This window comes from Nannospalax galili, unplaced genomic scaffold, assembly GCF_000622305.1.
Source record: "Nannospalax galili isolate Female #2095 unplaced genomic scaffold, S.galili_v1.0 scaffold9, whole genome shotgun sequence".
In the NCBI taxonomy this organism is placed as follows: domain Eukaryota; kingdom Metazoa; phylum Chordata; class Mammalia; order Rodentia; family Spalacidae; genus Nannospalax; species Nannospalax galili.
In genome coordinates this window covers 2,262,999-2,282,537 of record NW_008360332.1, presented here as the reverse complement: position 1 = coordinate 2,282,537, position 19,539 = coordinate 2,262,999, and the positions used below count along the sequence as shown (strand labels likewise).

At 41.0% G+C, this 19,539-nt stretch overlaps 1 pseudogene; it reads right to left on the bottom strand.

Annotated features, from left to right (window-relative positions):
* Positions 1–16,928: 16,928 nt before the first annotated feature.
* On the bottom strand, positions 16,929–18,590 carry LOC103728121 (annotated as a pseudogene).
* Between the last annotated feature and the right edge of the window lie 949 nt (positions 18,591–19,539).

Here is a 19,539-nt window from a genome sequence, read left to right as displayed (position 1 = left end):
ACATGGCAGCTAACAACCGCCTGTAACTCCAGTTCCAGGGGATCTGACAACCTCTTCTCATCTCTTTGAGCACTGCACAATGCAGGTACACTTACACACATGGAGGCAATACACTCATACACATAAAATAAAAATAATAAAATATTTAAAAAGATATCGAGATAGCACCTGAGTTAGAATAAACTTGTGGCTTAGAAAGGCAAGATATTTGATGTATATACAGATTTCTGTTTCAGTTCTAATGTAATTATTAAAATTACTTAGAATGATTTTATATGGCAGTATCTTCAATAAATTTTCTACTATGAAACACTGTTATGTAGTTTGCTTAAACAAAGGAAGCAAGCAAATGTAACACCAGATATTTATTTTTTCTTTAATTTTGTAATTATTTTTATTTTATGTGTACGAGTGTATGTATGCCTGCATGTATGCTAGGGGATCCCTGTTGTGCAATGCCCATTGAGGTCAAAAAAGAGCATAGAATCCCCTGGAACAGGAGTCACCAATAGAGCCATGATGGTGCTGGGAACCAAATCTGAGTCCTCTGCAAAAGCAGTCAGTGCTGTTAATCACTGAGTCAGTCATCTCTCCAACCCGCACTGGGCATTTCTATTGGTTAGAAAATGACTGAATGTTAAAAACATGTCCACTTAAAATATTGTGTAATATGCATTTTTTCTACAGAGAAGACTTTGAAGAAAGCTACAAATGTATGCTTCATGGTAGATAAATTAACTCAAATTTCAAATCTAATATGTTGGATAAAAACCACACTTGCAAACCTGCTAAATATATAGAATTTGTATTTATTGTATAAGTAATTTAATTATGACCTAATAAGTATGTATAGGTGTGTGCATTTCAACCCGGTTGACCGTACTTTCAAAACTGTCACATTAGATACACAATGCATTGCTAGTGTTTTACATGTTTCCCCGGCAGCTTCTAGGAGCAGCAGATGATAGCTTAAATTGAAAATAATTTGCTGATTTATTATGCCAAACTCACAGCTAGTATTAACGTACTTGGCCAATATAAATGTCTGGGAAGATAAACACCCAATTGGATTAAGTACATTGACGGCTGAATATCTACTGGATGAAAGATTGCAGCAAAAGGACCTGTAAACACAGACACCATCTTACACTTGTTCAGAATTTGATACAGACAAATTTCTCTGCAGTGTTGTATTTTTTTATTGCCCTTAGGAAAACATTGTTATAAGAAATAAGAATGAGATGCTGAGTGTGGCCTGTGATCCTAGCTCTGCGGAGGCTAAGAGCAGAAGGCCAGCCTGGTCTACCAAGTGAGGGGTCAATTTCAAATAAAAGAAATTGATGATGGTGCTGTAATGCTGTGGAAGGGATAGCATACCTGTCAGGTGCACCAAAAAACTGCATGTGATATATGCCCTGCTGGAAGTAGGGTAATATATTTGCTATTATCAGACACAAAAACAAAAATGGAGTCAAAATGTAGGGTCTCCATATCAGAAAAATCAGTGGTCCAGTTGTCTAAGCTTGAAATACTGCTAGAGGTTCAAGCAGGAAGAAAGTGGGTTGTGCTTAATAGCACAGAGCTGCAGGCCTTCACCAAGAGTGCAAAGTCAGGGACACAGGAGGGAGGAAAGTCACACCCACACAGCCCTGCCAGTACCTTTCTGCCCCTATCCTGCTTATTTCTCCCAACTGGGTATGCTCTGACTGGTTTCCCTCAGCAGATACAGGCAACAAGCTACTTTACTGCAGACCATGTTCTTGTCCCTGAAGACTTAACAGGCACTTACACAGTAGCCTTGTTTTTATGGATTTATGTCAAGGCTTCTGTTAACTCTATTGACTGTTGAGGCAAATCATTCTCAGCTGTGTAGATGATCTTGCATGTCTGTAGGATGGTCAGTAACATTGCTGACTTCAACCTCCTAGAGTTCTTTCACATTTCATCATTATGACTGTTAAAAATTGTCCCCTGCCATTGCTAAATGTCCCCTAGGAGCTCAAGTTTCCTCCAGATAGGAAGTGATTTACATAATAGTGGAGAATGACAAGCTATGAATCAGTAGACAAATAAAAAATGTAATTTCTTATAATATGAGACACACAACAATGGAATAGAGAATCACTGGGTGCAGAAGAGGAAAAGAGAGTCACAAACTGCATTCAAGAAGAGACTTAAGGGCAGAGGAGAGAGTATGGGAGGGATGACTAACACTAAAGGCCTTTAGAAGAAAAGCACATGGAAACCTACCACGGAAGCTTCTTAAAGTATACACACATACATTATAAAAAACATTTAAATAGTTGCCTTGTAACAGGAGGACATTGCCTCTACTAGCACCATAGGCTAGCAAAGTAAAAGCCCAATGCCAAGAATGGACTTCCTCTTTTGAAACTGTTGACCAGGGGTCCCATAGACCCTCAGATAATACTGGCCATTGCTCCTGCTCTTGGTTACCCACCAGAACTTGTTAGTAAGACCCTATTGCTGAACACACTCCATACATGAGCTATAGAACAAACAAGGAGAAATCAAGCTGGTGCTGATTTCAAACTTTCATCTCTCCTGGTGTGCTGGGTAGATTTGGTTGTCAACTTGACACACCTGGGTAGAGGGACCCTCAACTGGGGAATTTTCCTCCATTCGACTGATCTGTGGCTACATCTGTGGGGCGTTTTCTTGATTGTTGAGTGATGCGGGAGGGCCCAGCCACCTGAGTGGTGGGTGGTGCCACCCCGGGCAGGTCTTTGTATGTTGTATGAGAAAGCAGGCTGAGCATGGACCAGGGGAGTCAGCCAGCAAGCAGTGTTCCTCCATGACCTGTGCTCCAGTTCCTGTCTCCAGGTTCCTGTCCTGAGTTTCTGCCTTGGACTTCCTGATGAACTGTGACCGAGGATATGTAAATAAAATAAACCCTTTCCTCCTCAAATTGGTATTGGTAAGAGTATTTTGTCACAGCAATGGAGAAACAAACTAGGACAACTGGCTAGCGTTCACAGTGCTGGAAGGTGCTGTGCATGCTACTGGAAGAGAAAATTAATCATCAGTCTTACCCAGCTGTGAATCTTATATGCTTCAACAACAGCATAGTAAATATATATCCTCTGGTGCAATAACAACATGAATATTAAAGAAATAACAAACTACTTTCTAATTGGTTTTAAGGTCTGCTTCATAATATGGAACTCATACCTAACACTGATATCAGATCTAGGAATCTGAAGCTACATAGGCATTAGGTGGGGCCCAATGCTATTGTTCTGCTAAATAGATATAGGGTTAAAGTGACTCCTAATGAGTTATTGTTATACCCACAGATTAATGCATCTCTCAACGCTCACCAGAGAAGCTCCTTGATGCAGCAGATGGTGATTAAAACAGAAGCCTACAGTTGGCCAACATGTGAAAAATAAGAAACTTCAGAGGGATCATCTCTGAATTGGACACCAATATCAAACTTCCGCCTTTTGAGGCTCAGGGGTCACAGCAAAAGAAAAGTCAGAAAGATTATAAGAGGCAAAGGTGGTCAGCACAAGGAAACAGAATTTTCTAGACAGTTGGGAAGTTACTCATATGAACTCACAGCAATAGTGACATCATGAACAGGTACCAGGTAACCTGAAGCCAGACAAAATCCCAGAAGAGATGTGGGGGAGCTGGTAAGAATCCCCAAACCTACCTGAAGAACTGTTAGCAACTGATGGCTGCTGGGAGGTCACAGTGAGTCTCTTTGAAAACCGTGACTCTTGACTGGTTAACCAGTGCATGCACACACTCCCAAAGGCACTTGGGGACTTGGGGACACAAATTTGACTCTGTCTCTGTCTGTCTGTCTGTCTGTCTGTCTTTCCTCTCTGTATCTCTCTCCACAGGAAAAACATATATATATATATATATAGTGGGAGCAGTAAAGGTTAGGGTGCAATAGGGGACGGGATCTAAATATATTGTATGAAATTTGGAAACAGTCAATTAAAAACAAAGCCAAGAGTGATCTTTTAAAGAGGTAAGAGTCAGGGCACAATCCAGTGTACACCCTTGGGAATGAGGATCTGGAGCCAAGAGATGTTTCTTCATTTGTTCATGGTCCTGGAGACCCAGGCTGCATTTGGCTCTATCTGCATGTGATTCTGGTTTTCTTTTTTAAAAATCTATATATTTGAAATATGTGGTTAATATTTAATATGTGCATAAATATACATATGAATGCTTGTTTTCACATATGTCTGGTGCTTGTATGTGGATGCCCTAGGTTGACATCAGGTGTCCTCCTCCATCTCCGTGCACTTTATTTATTGAGACAGAGTCTCTTAATTGAGCACTCTTACAGATAAGGGATAGACTCACTAGCAGACTTGCTCCGGAGATCTGCTTTCTCTGCCTTCTGAATGATGAAATTACATTTAGATTGACTGCCAACCTCACATTTACCTGGATTCTGGGGATATGAACTTTGGTCCTTATATTTGAACAATTTACCCACTGAGCCATCACCCCCATCCCTGTCCCTGAGTTTTTACATGACTCTGTATTAACTCACCTTGAATTGGAAGAAGTGCAATTCAAGCAGAGATGAAAGGTGACCTCTGCACGTGGAGGGGTGGTCTTAACCCACCACCAGACACCTTAGCGCCTGCTTGGGGCTGCAGGGCATGGGAGGGGCACATGGATGACAGCAGTGGAGGTAGAGGCAGGATACATAAATTTCCACAGCAGTCACAAGAAAACTAATATACAAAATATCAATAAAATTCTTTTTCCTTCCTTACTTAGAAATATAAACTATCAGAGATATTTTTTCAAAGAATAAGTTTTATAGAAAGTCATACTGAGTTGGTATAGTAATATGAAATTAAAAAGTCTTTTTATCATATAATAACTCATCCTAAAATATAGCACATCTTGACACTATGAATTAAAATATATGTTGACAAAGAGATATTGCCTTTTACACTAGGTAATATACTTGTTATGGATTTATGGTTAGTACATAATATTAAGTGGCCCGGACAGGGAGATTTCATTGAGCTCTTGGGAAAGACTGTAACCTATATTTCCTGCTGACTTACGTTTTTCATAGTACCTTAATAAGATTTATGAAATATTTAGTCTTTGATTCTTTAATTATAATTGGCAGGTGTCCCTGAAGTTGTAAAGCAATTAGGAAGCCCAGGGTTATTTGCTTATAACCACAGTGCTGTTTGACTTGAGTTTTCCAGGGTGTTTATTATGCCTTATCTGTCTTCATTTATCATTCCAGATTGGCTCCCTGAAGCATAGCATCCTGGCTGTGACCAATACCTTAGGGCACAGAAAAAGATAAGGAACCTGGAGAACACACAGGTAATTTTACTGCACATGAGATTTGTCCATCGGTGATGAAATTTAACACCTTACAATATGAGCTTGTCTATAGACTGTCACTGAGATTTAAGACTGCTTTGTTCTTATAAGCAATGGCAAATTTTAACTCTATTAATACCTGAGAGATAGTAAAGTATTCCATAGTTTAAAATTCCTTAAATGGATAATACTTCTCTTCCATATGCAGAACAGAATTTTTAAAGCACCAAAGAATGGAAAACAACAAATCTATTCTCTTGATTAGCTCTATAGAGACTCTGTTCTAATTCAGGAGGACTTTTCTATTCTTCAGGGAGGTGTTATATTTATATAGATTCCTTCCAGACATATCCTTAATTCAGTTCATCATCCTTAGTAGTCACATATTATGACATACGCTAAATATTCTCAATGCTATATTCATTTGTTGAATTAATATATATTGCTCTATCACCATTTTCTAAATAATGGGTATGCATTGGAGAAAAAAAAAAACAATATCTTGCTTCTAAGTTTACAATATAAGGAGGTTATTGGTTTGATGGACCTGACCATATACTTTTGGGGCAGTTTGCAGAAGCACTTGAAACTTTGGGTTGGAAAAGCTATTGCATCCTTGGAGCTTGATAAGCCTTTGAGGGAGTTTGGAGGATAAGAGTGTTTGGAGAACTGCAGATGATGGAAGCCAAGATTGTGAGCTTCAGGCAGAGTCCCGCAAAGGACCTATCAGGGCCATTTGTATGATATTCTGGCTTGCGAATCTGTGCTTTACAAGTACAAGGGATCCTGGTCAGTTGGTGCTGAAAATCAGTGGTGATTCGAAAGAGACCAGCATCACTGAGGTGAAAGCTGGAAAGTATTCCCTCACGATGAGTCCAGAGGGGCCATGTATGCATCTCAAGTCAGAAGCCGTACTTAGCAATGTGTAAGAGTCTCCGATATGGTGATGGTTTTGAAGGAATGAAAGGGCCATGGAGAGCAGCTGAGGCTTGGCACCGTGAGAGACCAAGAGACCATTAGTGAAGGTGCAAGCCCAGTTGTGGTGGAGACCCCAAGATTGAAGGACTGATACAGAGAATCCGAGACTTGGCACCGTATGAAGCCAGGAGGCCATTGGTTAAGGTGAAGCTTCAAGTGCAGTGGAGATCCCCAGCCTGTTGAAGATGCCAGGACCATGAGGTGACCACCAAGGGTAGTGGCAGGTGTGGAGTAGATCCTGCTTGAGGCTCAAGGCCAACCATATGTGGATGGCAGAGCCAGAGGAGTTAGAGCTGCCCAAGCCTTTGAGCCAGAAGACCCTGAGTGAACCCCAGATGTCAGAGACTGAGCTCCTTAGCTTGTTTTGCTTTAGTGTGCCGGGTTCTTCCTTTTGAAATAGAACAGTATGTGACTTACTTTGGGTTTCATAGGAGTGCAGTTAAGAGATATTTTTAAGGAGACTTTGAACTTTAAAGTGTTTGAATTTATTAAAGTCTCTTAATAGAGACTTGTCCCCATGAGATCTTGGGGACAAGAAACAGAAAGGCAATAGTTTAGTAGTGATGTATGTTTATATGTCAAATTGACAAGGTCTCAATTGTGCTGGACAGCTTCAATTGTCAACTTGACACATCTGGGAAGAGGGAACCTCAACTGAGGCATTCCCTCCATTACACTGACTTTTGGCATTTCCTTAATTGATAATTAATGTGAGAGGACCCAGTCCATTGTGGACAATGCCACCCCTGGGCAGGTGGTCCTTGGTGTATAGGAATTCAGGCTGAGCACAAGCTAGGAAAGCAAGCCAGTAAGCAGTGTTCCTCCATGATCTGTGTTCCAGTTCCTGCCTCCAGGTTCCTGCCCTCTCTTCCCGCAGTGATAAAGTGTGGTCAGAATGTGTGAGCTAAATAAACCTTTCCTCCCCAAGTCCTCAAAGTGTTTTATCACAGCAGTGGGAAGCTAACGAGAACAAACATCTACAGCAATTGTCTTTCTTGTAAGATTAAATATTATACAGAATAACTTTGAGCTTATACCATAAATGGGAAATATGGGGGTCAGAATCATTTGTCTCTAGTATTTCAAACGTCTTAGTTGGGAAGGGCAACACTGTGACAGAGGGATGTGTGGGGATAAACAGAACATAAAACGTTTAAAAGATGAAAAATCTCCAGACTTTTTGGTACATGAGTAGGAGTAAAGTGAGATCTGAAGGTGACACTAGACAGAAGCAGCTCTTGCCTTTTCAGCTTGGAAGGCAAGAACTCAGGCATCTGAAGGTGCGCTCATGCTTGGGGATTGTTTCAGTTCGTGTATTCATTTATATCCTGTAGCATACACTTTTATAATCATATACCAATAGAATTTTACTCAGATATTTGTTGGTAAACATGAAAGAAACCATTGATGTATCTTCCAATGCTGTACTTAACAACCTAATTTGTAAGATGAGCTAGAGACAGAAAAATGTCTAACAATACGTGGAAACATGAGTTGTAATGAGAGCTACTAGGACATAGAGAGGCCTCTGCAGGCGAAGCTCTGATCCACAAGGAGACTTCACTTTAAGACCACGGCTTTTCAAAGACATTCGGTTAACAGGGGCCATAGTCACTCATGGAGGAATGTTTAGTGATTTCACCCTTGAAGAAGGAGATGATGTGGAAATATGAAGGACCAGAGTCTTTCCGGACAATGGTTGACAGGATTACATGCAGGAGAAAGAGGGTGTGCCGTGAGCTAACCAAGGTCCCCTCTAAAGGGTGTGTTGAAGCCCTAGTTCCTGTATCTGAAACAGTGATCTCTTTGGAGAGGGTCATTACTGATGTCATTAAGCCGTACTGGTGTGAACCCTTACGTTACCATCACTAGCGTCCCTAAAAAAACAGTACATAGAGGTGAGCTGGTCATGTCACAGCAGAGGCAGAGTGGGAAGTGAGGCATCCACCAGGCTAGGAGAACCAAGGATGCTAGCTGGCAGTCAGGAGGGGCGGGCAGCTTTGCATCTGTGGTGTTCAAAGGGGATGTGGCCCAGTCACCACCTTAGTTTTGACTTTCAGCCACCAGAACCCTAATTTAGGTTTTCAAAGTCACGCAGTCTTGGTACTTTGATATGGCAGTTCCCCAAACGTTATCCACATGGTCCATCCACATGTAGGTTTTTCTTTGATTCTATTTAAAGTATGGTAATTTCCATCTTTGAACAACTTTGTATCTTACAGTTTTTTGGAAACATATTCTAGCTAAATAACAGGAAGAGGTTTGTTTTGATATCCTGTTAATTATTTTACACCTTATCCTAGTAACCAAAAAAGGAATCTTAAATTTCAATGATATTTTTCTGATGACCTATGAGGGAGCTAATAGAAACTATGTTTATAGTGAATAGTTTTAAAAATATGATGCAATTTTAGCCAACAATAGACCATGTATAAAGATGGTCTATTAGATTTTATCACTCGGGGACATTGTAGTTATCTTGGCATCTGTGAGTGTATTCTATAATGTGCACATCAAGGCACACATGTCTAATACATAGTTCCTAGAATGAGTTTTCATTACTAAGTTACACATGAGTGTACTGCTAAACACTTACAGCAAAATATTAAACAAGGGCACGTATAAAAATTGCTCTTAATGTGTGTGCACACACAGCAACACATAGGAATAGAAAGGAAATGAGCAAGGAGGAACAGCAGTAGAATGAACAGTAGGGAAATCATAAGAGTTATTGTTGGATTTGCCTTTTATATTTGACAATAAGTCTAGGATAATTATACCTTTATGAAAATAAAAAGGGCTCCTGATCATGTCAAAAGTTTAAAAAGTAACTGATTTTTCCACAACCCTGACTGGTCAATGAGTTCCAAGTTGATCTAACTTTTGTCCAATATGACTAAACCGATTCAATGTCAGTTCTCTGAAATTGTACGTATGACTTTTGACTTCATGTATATCATAGTAATATTTCAGTTAGCTTGAGTCTTGTGAGAAAAGCAAAACACAAACAACCTTCCTTTTACAAAACATACCAGAATTAGGAAGTACAGAAAACCTTGGTGTTTCGATGTCCTTAAAGTTAGTTCTCTAAGGACATTAAACATTCACAGCTACAGTTAAAGGGAAGGAAGGAATCCCTTCCTGAGATATCCTGGGGAGAGATGTTCCTGCCTCTTAATCTTAGACATGGAAGTCTGGCTCTTTTTCTCTACAAATTGAGAAAGGTGCATAAAACCCAGTTTGACTTGAAGTCAATACCAGGAGCTCTTACTTATGTTACGTAGGGTTCTTTACTGTTGCCTCTTGCTCTATAAAGGAAGTTTATGAGAATGACAGTGTACCAAAATGTGTGGTAACAGAGTATATTAACACAGCTAGATATTAAATAGCTAATTTCAGATTAAATTAAGTATATTTTTGCAAGTGTCAAATAAGTTGTCTTTACACCATAGGCTGGTGTACTATCTGGCTCTAATCTAAATGACAAATTCCTAATACCTTAAAAACAAAACAGAGTGAAAATGATTACAGCTTTATATTAAATTTTAAATGCACCCAAAGAATAACTGGTGTTTGGGGGCTGAAGGAGTTGGTCCTTTGAACTGATCTAGCAGACTCTGTCTCATCTGCACTTGAAGCACAAGGAGGTGAAGAAATGCCTGAAGTTTTCTTAGAAAGTTTATATGAGTTCCAGGATGGAACAAAGGCCTCCTGACTCTCAGGTGATGGCTCCTTCCATTATATTACACTCCGCTGTGATGATCTGTCAGATATATTCAGGCACAGGCACAATGACTGTCAGTCAGCCTGAACATAATCCACTAAGTTATGCTAATTCCCATAAAAATCAAGATGACACACCGCTGAAGGAATCCCCACTAGGATTTCCTTCATAGAAATTTACCCATTTATGGCAAGTTCATCCTTCTCATAGGAATCTTTCTGTTCTCTTTTTGCTATTCCTATTGTCACAAGCTCATAATTCTTTAGGATTCAAGGAAGACCAAATGAGGAAAAACGAGGCAGAGATGAAAGCGTGCTTCACTCTACATAAGTGCGCAGGAGGGGGTGAGGTGACATTGGACACTGGCAAAGTTTCCTCAGTGTCTCTGCTAAGTGGGGGCAGGGTTTGCTGCTAAACAAGTCAGAGGAAAAGAACACTTGCATGCAGTATATTATGACAACAAGGGCTTTTAGTAACCCAAAGTCATTTAGTGAATGCAAGATTAGCAGGGACACAAATGAGACTTCAAATGTATCCAAATGTGCAAAAAAATCCGGTGTTTCAGATATACAGTAACTGTTATTACTGTGGTTCAGGTTCAGTTTATTAAAGATGCCTAGTTACTCAAAGAAACACACCTCCTTGGTTCCTTTAGGAAAAACTGCTTCTGTGATTAATGCATGTGATACTAGGAAGGGACTATCTGCAGGATGAGCAGCGTCAAATGCTGCCACAGAACCTGAGTCAGTAGAGCCTTCTGTTTAGTAATCAAAAAACCAAATTTAGACATGAAGGAAGAGCGGCAATTTGAGTAAACCCCTGCAAAAACAAACGTACTGAAGGTGTGTTTTCCTTGCTCAGGAGAATAACGGTGGAGGAAGAGTTTGCTTCTAAAACAGCCCCATATTTCTCCCATGCTCCTTCTCCCTCTTTCTCATTTCATTTATTTAATTTGTGTGAGTGCCCGTGAGTGCACACACAGTGGTACACATGTGGGCATCAGAAGACAAATGAAAGGAATCAGTTTTCTCCTCACACATTGTGGGTTCTCAGTAACGAACTCAGGTCCTCAGGCTTGGCAGCACACCCGTTTATCAACGGAGCCATCTCTTATAATAATGTGCCAAATGTATGGTAGTAAGGCATATAAAACATGGCTAGATAGGAAATAGCTAATTCCAGAATAATTTTTTTTCTAATATATATATTCCATTATCTGTTGTTACCTTTTAGAATTCTAGGACTCCATTCAAAATCAAAGTGAAGTTTAAATATGAAATGAATAATTTTGTAGCTGTCTGTGTGCCATTTCAGGCTTTTCTACTAATTCAAGACACGTCTCTCGTGGCTATTTAACATATGGATTTCACATATATTAGACTCCTTGTCGATCTTAGATGTAAAATGTTTTTAGTTTCAGTGCATTGATGTTCCTTGACCAAGCATCCTCTCTCTTCTTTTCAGTCGCGTGACACACTCTGGAAGCCTGTTGAGTTGTCTGCTTTGGAAACTTTCCTCATGCAGAAGAGTCTTTCTCTAGTATGTTTGTAGTATCCCCACGTAACTGTATAGGTGGATCCCAGGACAAGAAACTCAAGTCCAATATGATAACAGATGTTAGGTTAGTGGTGGACACACAGGATACAGTCAAGGAATGGGTTAAGAATGAATGAATGGCTAGGAGGATAGCTCACTAGTCAAAGTGTTTGCTATGTAAGCATGCAGACCTGAGTTCTGTCCCCTCAACTATATAAAGAAACAGTCATGGTTACATGTGATTATAATTCCAGTGAGGGGAAGATAAAGACAGTTGAATCCCTGGATCTCAACAGCCAGGCATCTTTGCCTAATTGGCAAACTCCAGACCAGTGAATGGTTCCTATCTCCAAAGACAGGTGGATGGATCTTGAGGAAGGACATTCAAGATTGCCCTTTGCCTTTCACATGTACATGCACACAAATTTGCACCTGTATATAAATGTACACACAAAACAAAACAACAGCAACAAAAAGACTATGCTGGCTGAAACTCAAACCCATTCACAGAAACATCTTGAGGGGTAAGAAAATGCCTTATGTACTTGTGACTGTTTGTTGACCTGTGCAATGAGCCCTGTCAAGCTAAGAGGAAAAACAGCTCATGTCTTTGTCCAGGGCATGCATCTCTGTACACAACTGCATCACCAGCTGATTGTGTGCCCCTAAACCTTAAAATTTAGAGGCTAGAGAGTTGGCCCAGCAGTTAAGGGTACTTGCTGCTCTTGCAGAAGATTGGGGTTTAGCTCCCAACATCCTGATAGAACCTTACAGACATCTGTAAATCCAGTTCCAAGAGGATCTGGCACCCTCCTCTGGCCTCTGTTGACACCAGACATGTACATGGTGCACATATATACATGCTGGCACAAGCCTCATACACATAAAATAACAAATACAATCTTAAAAAAATATAAACAAAATTTCAAATAGATTATAACAACCTCTTTTTTGGCCGTTATGTTTTTGTATCTCTGACCTTCAAAGTTTCTCCTCAGATTCACTGGCTCTAGTAACTCCTATTTGCTGTTGTTGTTGTTTTTTCTATGTCCCACCTGCAGAGAAATGTAGTTGAGAGCAGCAGAGTGAGCCCTCAGGAACAGAAAATATGATTAAACTCACTGTCCCCATGACTTCATTTATAGAATAGTGGCAGATTTGTATTGCTCTGATGGGTTCCTAGAAAACTGCAATGAAATACTACCTTTTGGGCTCCTTTTGCTTCATGCTACAGAACATCCATTCTAAGGTCACCTTACAGAATAAATATTTATGTTGTATATGAAGGAGTTTAAAAGGAGATAGGCATTGCTTCCATTATTCAAAGATGTCAAAGACCAAGGCTCTCCACTACTTAACTTTCCTTCTACCGTCTTCTGGATATTGCCTTACCGTTTTGACCTGGATGGCTTGCTACCTCAGTCAGCTCCTTAAGTATCATAACTATGTTGAAGATCAGAAAACTAGATCCACTTGTGCATCAATAGTAAAAATAAAATCAACTTATTATTCTTAGCTAGGTTAATAAATTATATGTCAGCATATAAGGGAAATTCCAGAAGTGCAGATCTGACCCTTGACAGAAAGATGAGATGTGTTTTGTAAATGAACTGCATTTCTATTATGGTGGTTTAGAAAAAGAAGACACAGGAATCTGAACTTTCATTTACAGCTAACATGAGTCATTTAAGTGAGAAAGTCTATGGCAAATGTTACTATATTAGTTTATTTTGCAAACATGAAAGATAATATTGATAATTATTTGGGCAAAGAATGATTTAAGTTATAAAAAGAAATTATTGGGACAGATTTATTTATGAAACAATTGCCAGTTCTGAGTTACTTGTCTGTTTATATTGCTATTACAATTATCATGTATGTGCATGTGTGTGTTTGTATTTATGTTTGTAGCGTAGGCACATGCCATAGTGCTCATGTGCTCAGGTCTGAGGACAGTTGTATGGAGGCTGTTCTCTCCTTCCCTCTCACTATGAGCTCTGGAGATTAAACTCAGTTTGTCAGGCTTGTGCAACAAGCACTTTGCCAATTGAGCCGTCTTGAAGATCTCTGTGTTTTTATGACAAAAGTAATAGAAAATTTGCTTTCAAGAAATCTTCTAAAAACTGAGAGTCTTACTTCCCTTAAAATTTCAAAATGTTTTCAAGATGCTGGTCACACACAGAGAATATAGGTCTGAGAGATGCCCAGCCCTAAGTGACACATCTATAGTGGAACCTCCACACCTAGGGCTCATGGAACATAGCAGAACAGGGGGTAGAGAGAATTCCAATACATTCTTCAACTCTCGCCAGGATGCTTCCTCATACAACAGAGTGGGATGCACACAGAAGGCCACAACTGGCAAAGTTTTAGCCAACAATAGACTACAGAGTGCAAGTCCATGGATATGACACCAATATTAAACCTCACCCACCCACAGCTCAGGGACCATTGTGGAAGAGGGGGTGGAAAGATTTTAAGAACCAGGGTTTGTGCATAAACATAAGATAAAAGAGGCTTACAGGCTCCTGGGAACTTGCCCATATGAACTTACAATGGTGATGACAGCATGTACAAGACCAATGACGACTCAATCAGACAAAATCCCAGCATAGAATGAGGGAAATGGGCAGCAGGCCCCATGTTAACCAAAGAACTTTTGGCAACTGATTACTGCTAGGTGAGGGAGAGTAGATATTCTTAATGGAGTGACTCTAGACAGGCTGACTAGACTCCAGTGGATGAACTTGCACAGAGGAACATCTAGATACAAATGCTCTACCAGTTAGGACTTAACATATATGACAGAGCGTATGAAATCCAGTGTGTGTGTGTGTGTGTGTGTGTGTGTGTGTGTGTGGGCGGGTCTACAAGGAAGGTGCAGATGGGGAGGGGCCCTAAACTTGATTAGGATCTATTATATGAAATGCACAAAAACTCAATAAAATGTTTTTTTAAATAAAATAAGAATAAAAAGCACTAACAACAATAACTTACAATGAATCAATATAAAAGTTCAGTCAGTTAGTTTTCTGGCATTTAAAATTCTTGGGGCTGGAGAGATGGCTCAGTAGTTAAGAACACTGGTTATTCTTGCAGAAGACACGGGTTCGAATTCCAGCACCCACATGACAGCTAACAACTGTCTGTAACTCCAGTTCCAGGGGATCCAACAGCCTCTTGTGTCTTCTGTGAGCATTGCACGACATGGGTACTCTTACTTACATGCAGGCAATACATGCATACACATAAAATAAAAAATAATAAATAAAAAATATTTTTAAAATTCTTTTCTTGTGCTTAAAAGGGACATTTCTAGGAACACTGACCCAGACTAGAGGAAGTTTCATTTAATTTCCTCTGGTTCAGATCTGAGGCCTCTCTCTAGTCCTTCCCTTTAACTCTAAGAAGGCATGTTTGTTTTCTTCTTCCTGCAGAGACAAGACTTAAAGTAATTGCTGTTCACAGCTTGAAAGAACAAGACCTTCACTGCCTCTTAAGTCTCTCCTCCCTGGAGGAAGCCTCTTGGCTTAATAAATTGGGACTTTAACCTTAATGATTTTTTAAAACTTTGGTTCAAGGGTAAAGGGTAGAAAGGCAGAATTCAACAAGCTCTATGGTTTTTTAACAGAATAAATTGATCATTATAATCATATATTACACTCAAGAAAATTATTCTACTCCCCATAAACAAAGGCATGTAAAAGAGATGATAGTTAATTTCTTATTATATAAATTGATTGTAGAAGCTTCTAGTACTCCTATTAAGGAAGTTTAACTACATACACCTTTATAATGATAAACACTGAGGTGTATTAACATAAATTACATAGCAATGATCCTTCATATTATCTGCAGTGCCCCCAGTGATCACAACTCAAATAATGCTGCATAGGTGATGCTGGGTGAGCTCCTGGAAGGTCATGCACATTCTGCTTGGTTTTCTTGGACTGTTCCTCTGGGGAAAGTTACCTGTCTTGTAAAAAGGTCACCTATCCAGAGACTGCCCTGATGATGGGTCACATGTGGCACCCTGGCCAGCACTGATGGCCAGTCACACAAGTGAGACATCTGGTCATCCCAAGGACTACAGCTGACTGCCCCCACCTGAGGGAGTTCAGGTGAGAATTGCCTGGTTAATCCTTTCCCAGTTCCTGACCAAGGACCCCCTGAGTCCTTGCAAATGCCTAGCTCATGTTTCTGGTCTTAGTGTAGTTTCTTTAAATCTTTTGCAACAAAACCATTAGAAAATTAAGTTCTTTGAAGACACATTTACAAGAAAGACAAATTGTAGCACAAATTGTCCAAAATAGAGATTTTTCAGTAAACAAAGACAGTGCACAGGGATCTAGTTTAATCTTTACTTTTAATTTTGCTTATGTTTTCAGAGAAGAAAAATCAGTGGCTGATATTTTTCTTTTGAATGTGCAGTTAAATTTCAGGAGGCTATTAAATCTTCAAAGTAGTTGCAATATAGTAATAAGAAAAGCCATGTTTTGCTTTCTTGTATAAGATATTTCCTGGTTGAGGTAAAACAGGGTCAAGTGTAAATACGCACTCCCATTAAAAAGATTTTTTTCTATTCTTTTATAGTAAATTTATCTAAGTTATTTTTTCAGACACCAGAAATTTTATTTATCCACCTTCCTTTGTTTAACATACTCAATATTATATGTACAATAAACCAAATTAATCTCTTTGTAACCCAGAGTTGTGATAGGAACTGTCACATTACAAAATGGTGGCAAATCTTGGTCTATTCTGTTTTTTGTCTCACTGTCAGCTTCTGGCTGTCACTTCTCCTGTCTCCTCTTGGTTATCTTTTAGCCTATTTTAAACCCTGTGAAAGGCGGACTGAAAGTATCAGCCTCAGTATTCTGAGGTGTAAGAGAGGGCCCAGCGCTAAACAAGCCAAGTCTGGAGGAACATTCGAGTTCCAATGGTTCTTTACCCTCCCATAGCACTTGTTCTCAGATCATAGGCTGGGAAAGAAGTGAATCTGGAAACCAAGCACATGGGTCTAATGACCAATGAGGACCTGGATGGTAAAGTGCATGGGCTTATAACCACCACTAGCAACTTCCATCCTAAGGACATCCAAGACCCCTGAGCTCGCTGTTCCCTGTGCATGGTTCCCTGCATATCCATCTTGACTAAGGCTTCTCAATTCCCTTTACCACACTTACAACAGTATGGGGGATACAGCAGAGGTCAAAGGCTGAGTGACCAATGCCAGAGGGGAGCACACTGACAAAACACTTGCAAAATTGGTGCTATTTACTGTTGGGAACAGACGAGGTGCCTGGAACAAGGATGGCAGCTGGAAAGTGAAGGGCAGTCCTGGCCCTCAGTTGTGGTGATCCGGCTTGAAAGGGCCATCTTAGGACATGACCAGGCACTGGGCCTGCTTCTCAGTCAGCTTGGTCACCTTCATATTCTGCTTGCCCAGATGTGTTTCAGCCACTGCCTCATCCAGGTAGGAAATGAACCCCAATAAGGTATGTGTTCTGGTTTGTTTCTTCATTGCTATGACAAAATACTCTTACCACTACCAACTTGGGGAGGAAAGGGTTTACTTAGCTCACATATCCCGGGTCACAGTTCATCCAGGAGCCCAAGGTAGGAACTCAGGGCAGGAACCTGGAGGCAGGAGCTGGAGCACAGGCCTTGGAGGAATGCTGCTTACTGGCTTGCTCCCCTGGCCCCTGCTCAGCCTGCTTTCTTATGCAACACAGGCCCACCTGCCCAGGGTTGGCACCACCCACAGCAGGCTGGGCCCTCCCACATCACTCATCAAGAAGATGCCCCTCAGACATGGCCACAGGCCAGTCCAATAGAGGCAATTCCCCAACTGAGGCTCCCTCAATCCAGGTGTGTCAAGTTGACAGTAAAGCTGTCCAGCAGAGTATTTGTCCACGTGGGTCCACAGCTCAATCTGTAGTATCACTTGTTTAGAGAGGAAGTTGCTCATTACAAAGCTGGCTGGGGTAGCCCATAGTACAGCCCATGTTGACCAGTTGGCCCTCTGTCAACAGCATGATGTGGTGCCTGTTCTTTTAGCCAGTAGAGTCCACCCGGGGTTCAGTGTTCACCTTCTCCACAGGGCTCTCTTTGAGCCATTTCACACCAATTTCCACATCAAAGTATCCAGTGTTACGCACAATGGCATCATCTTCTGCTCAAAGTGCTGGCAAAGGATATTATCCACATAACCTGTGGTGGTGACACAGACACTCTCCTTACAGGCCTCCTCCACAGTAGTCACCTCATACCCCTCCATGACAGCCTGCAGGGCATTGATTGGATCAATCTCAGTGATGATGACTTTCCTTGAAACCCCTCAGGGTCTGGCCACAGCCATTGCCCACATTGCCATAGCCTCTACCTCTGCCACTTTGCCCACAATCATCAAGTCTGTGGCCCATTTGATGCCAGCTCTGACCAACTCCCAGAAGCCATAAAGGCTGTCAAACTTGGTTTTGGCAAAGGAATTGTTGACATTGATGGCAGACACCTTCAGTATCCCACTGGTCATCATCTTGTAGATGTTGTGAACCCCATCCAAGAAACGCCTCAGATGCCTGACAGAAGCTGTAGATACTTGGTGTGGATGAGATTGCTAAGGTCACTACCATTATACAGCATTATGTTGAAGGGTCCATCCTTGAAGTGAAGTGTTTTCTTAATGCACCACAGGTACTCCTCATCTGTTTCAACCTGGAGTGCCAGTCTTGGCAATGGAAACTGCTGCATGGTCCTGAATAGAACAGATGTTGCAGCTGGACCATTGCAACTCAGCACTCAGAGCCATGAGAGTCACAATGACAGCAGTAGCCATGGTTCTGTGTAGGCCGCCAGTAAACTGTGAGCCCTTCAGTGGCTTGGAGGCCAAGTACAACTCCTGCATGCGTATGAAACCTGGCCTCTCATTCTCCACAGTGTCCAGGGCCTTTCATCCTCTGGGGACTGGAGCAATGTCTGTGACTTTGTAGAGCAGTTTGTCTGACATGCTGACGGCTCTTCCTCTTGTAGTGATGAACCAAGGGGACCAGGCAGTGTGGGCCTAGATAACTTGTTTTTGAAGGTTCTAATAATCTTTCTAATTCAAAGAGTCTAAAAACAGAGTTGAGCCCAAATATTAGTAATCGGTAAAAGGTAATCGGTATCAAGACCAACAGGTTGATTTTAAGAGATGAAAGATCTTTTTAATATTTTATTTATTACTTCTATTTTATGTATATGAGTGTATTGCCTGCATATATGTAAGAGGACCTGTGTCATGCAATGCCCATGAAAGTCTAAAAAGGGCACAGAATCCCCTTGAACTGGGGTCACTGATAGCCACCAAGTTGTTGCTGGGAACTGAGCCTGAGTGATGAAGGATTTCCATAGAGAACTGAAAGATAGAGTAGGATAATAATGTAATTCTGTGACTCAGCAAAGTATAGTTAAAACGATAACAGTGAATGAAGTTTCTAAATAAGTAAATGCAAATATGCAGAGGACTGTAGCCCGCTAAGCACTCACATACATTATGGCATTGGAAAAAGAGGGGTTTTGGGTGCTAAAACTCCAAAGAGCCATGAAAAGAAAGGAAAGCTCAGACCATACTTTTTTTTATTGCTTTGTAGCATCTTTCCTTGCCTCCCCTCTACCTCCTTATTCCTGATTGCTTCTCTTGGCAAATTCCTTTTTATCTGTCTATTCCCTTCTGGCTTCCTCCACCTCCACACCGTCCCTTCTGGCTTCCTCCACCTCCACACCGTCCCTTCTGGCTTCCTCCACCTCCACACCGTCCCTTCTGGCTTCCACCACCTCCACATCGTCCCTTCTGGCTTCCTCCACCTCCACATCGTCCCTTCTGGCTTCCTCCACCTCCACATCGTCCCTTCTGGCTTCCTCCACCTCCACATCTTCCCTTCTGGCTTCCTCCACCTCCACATCGTCCCTTCTTGCTT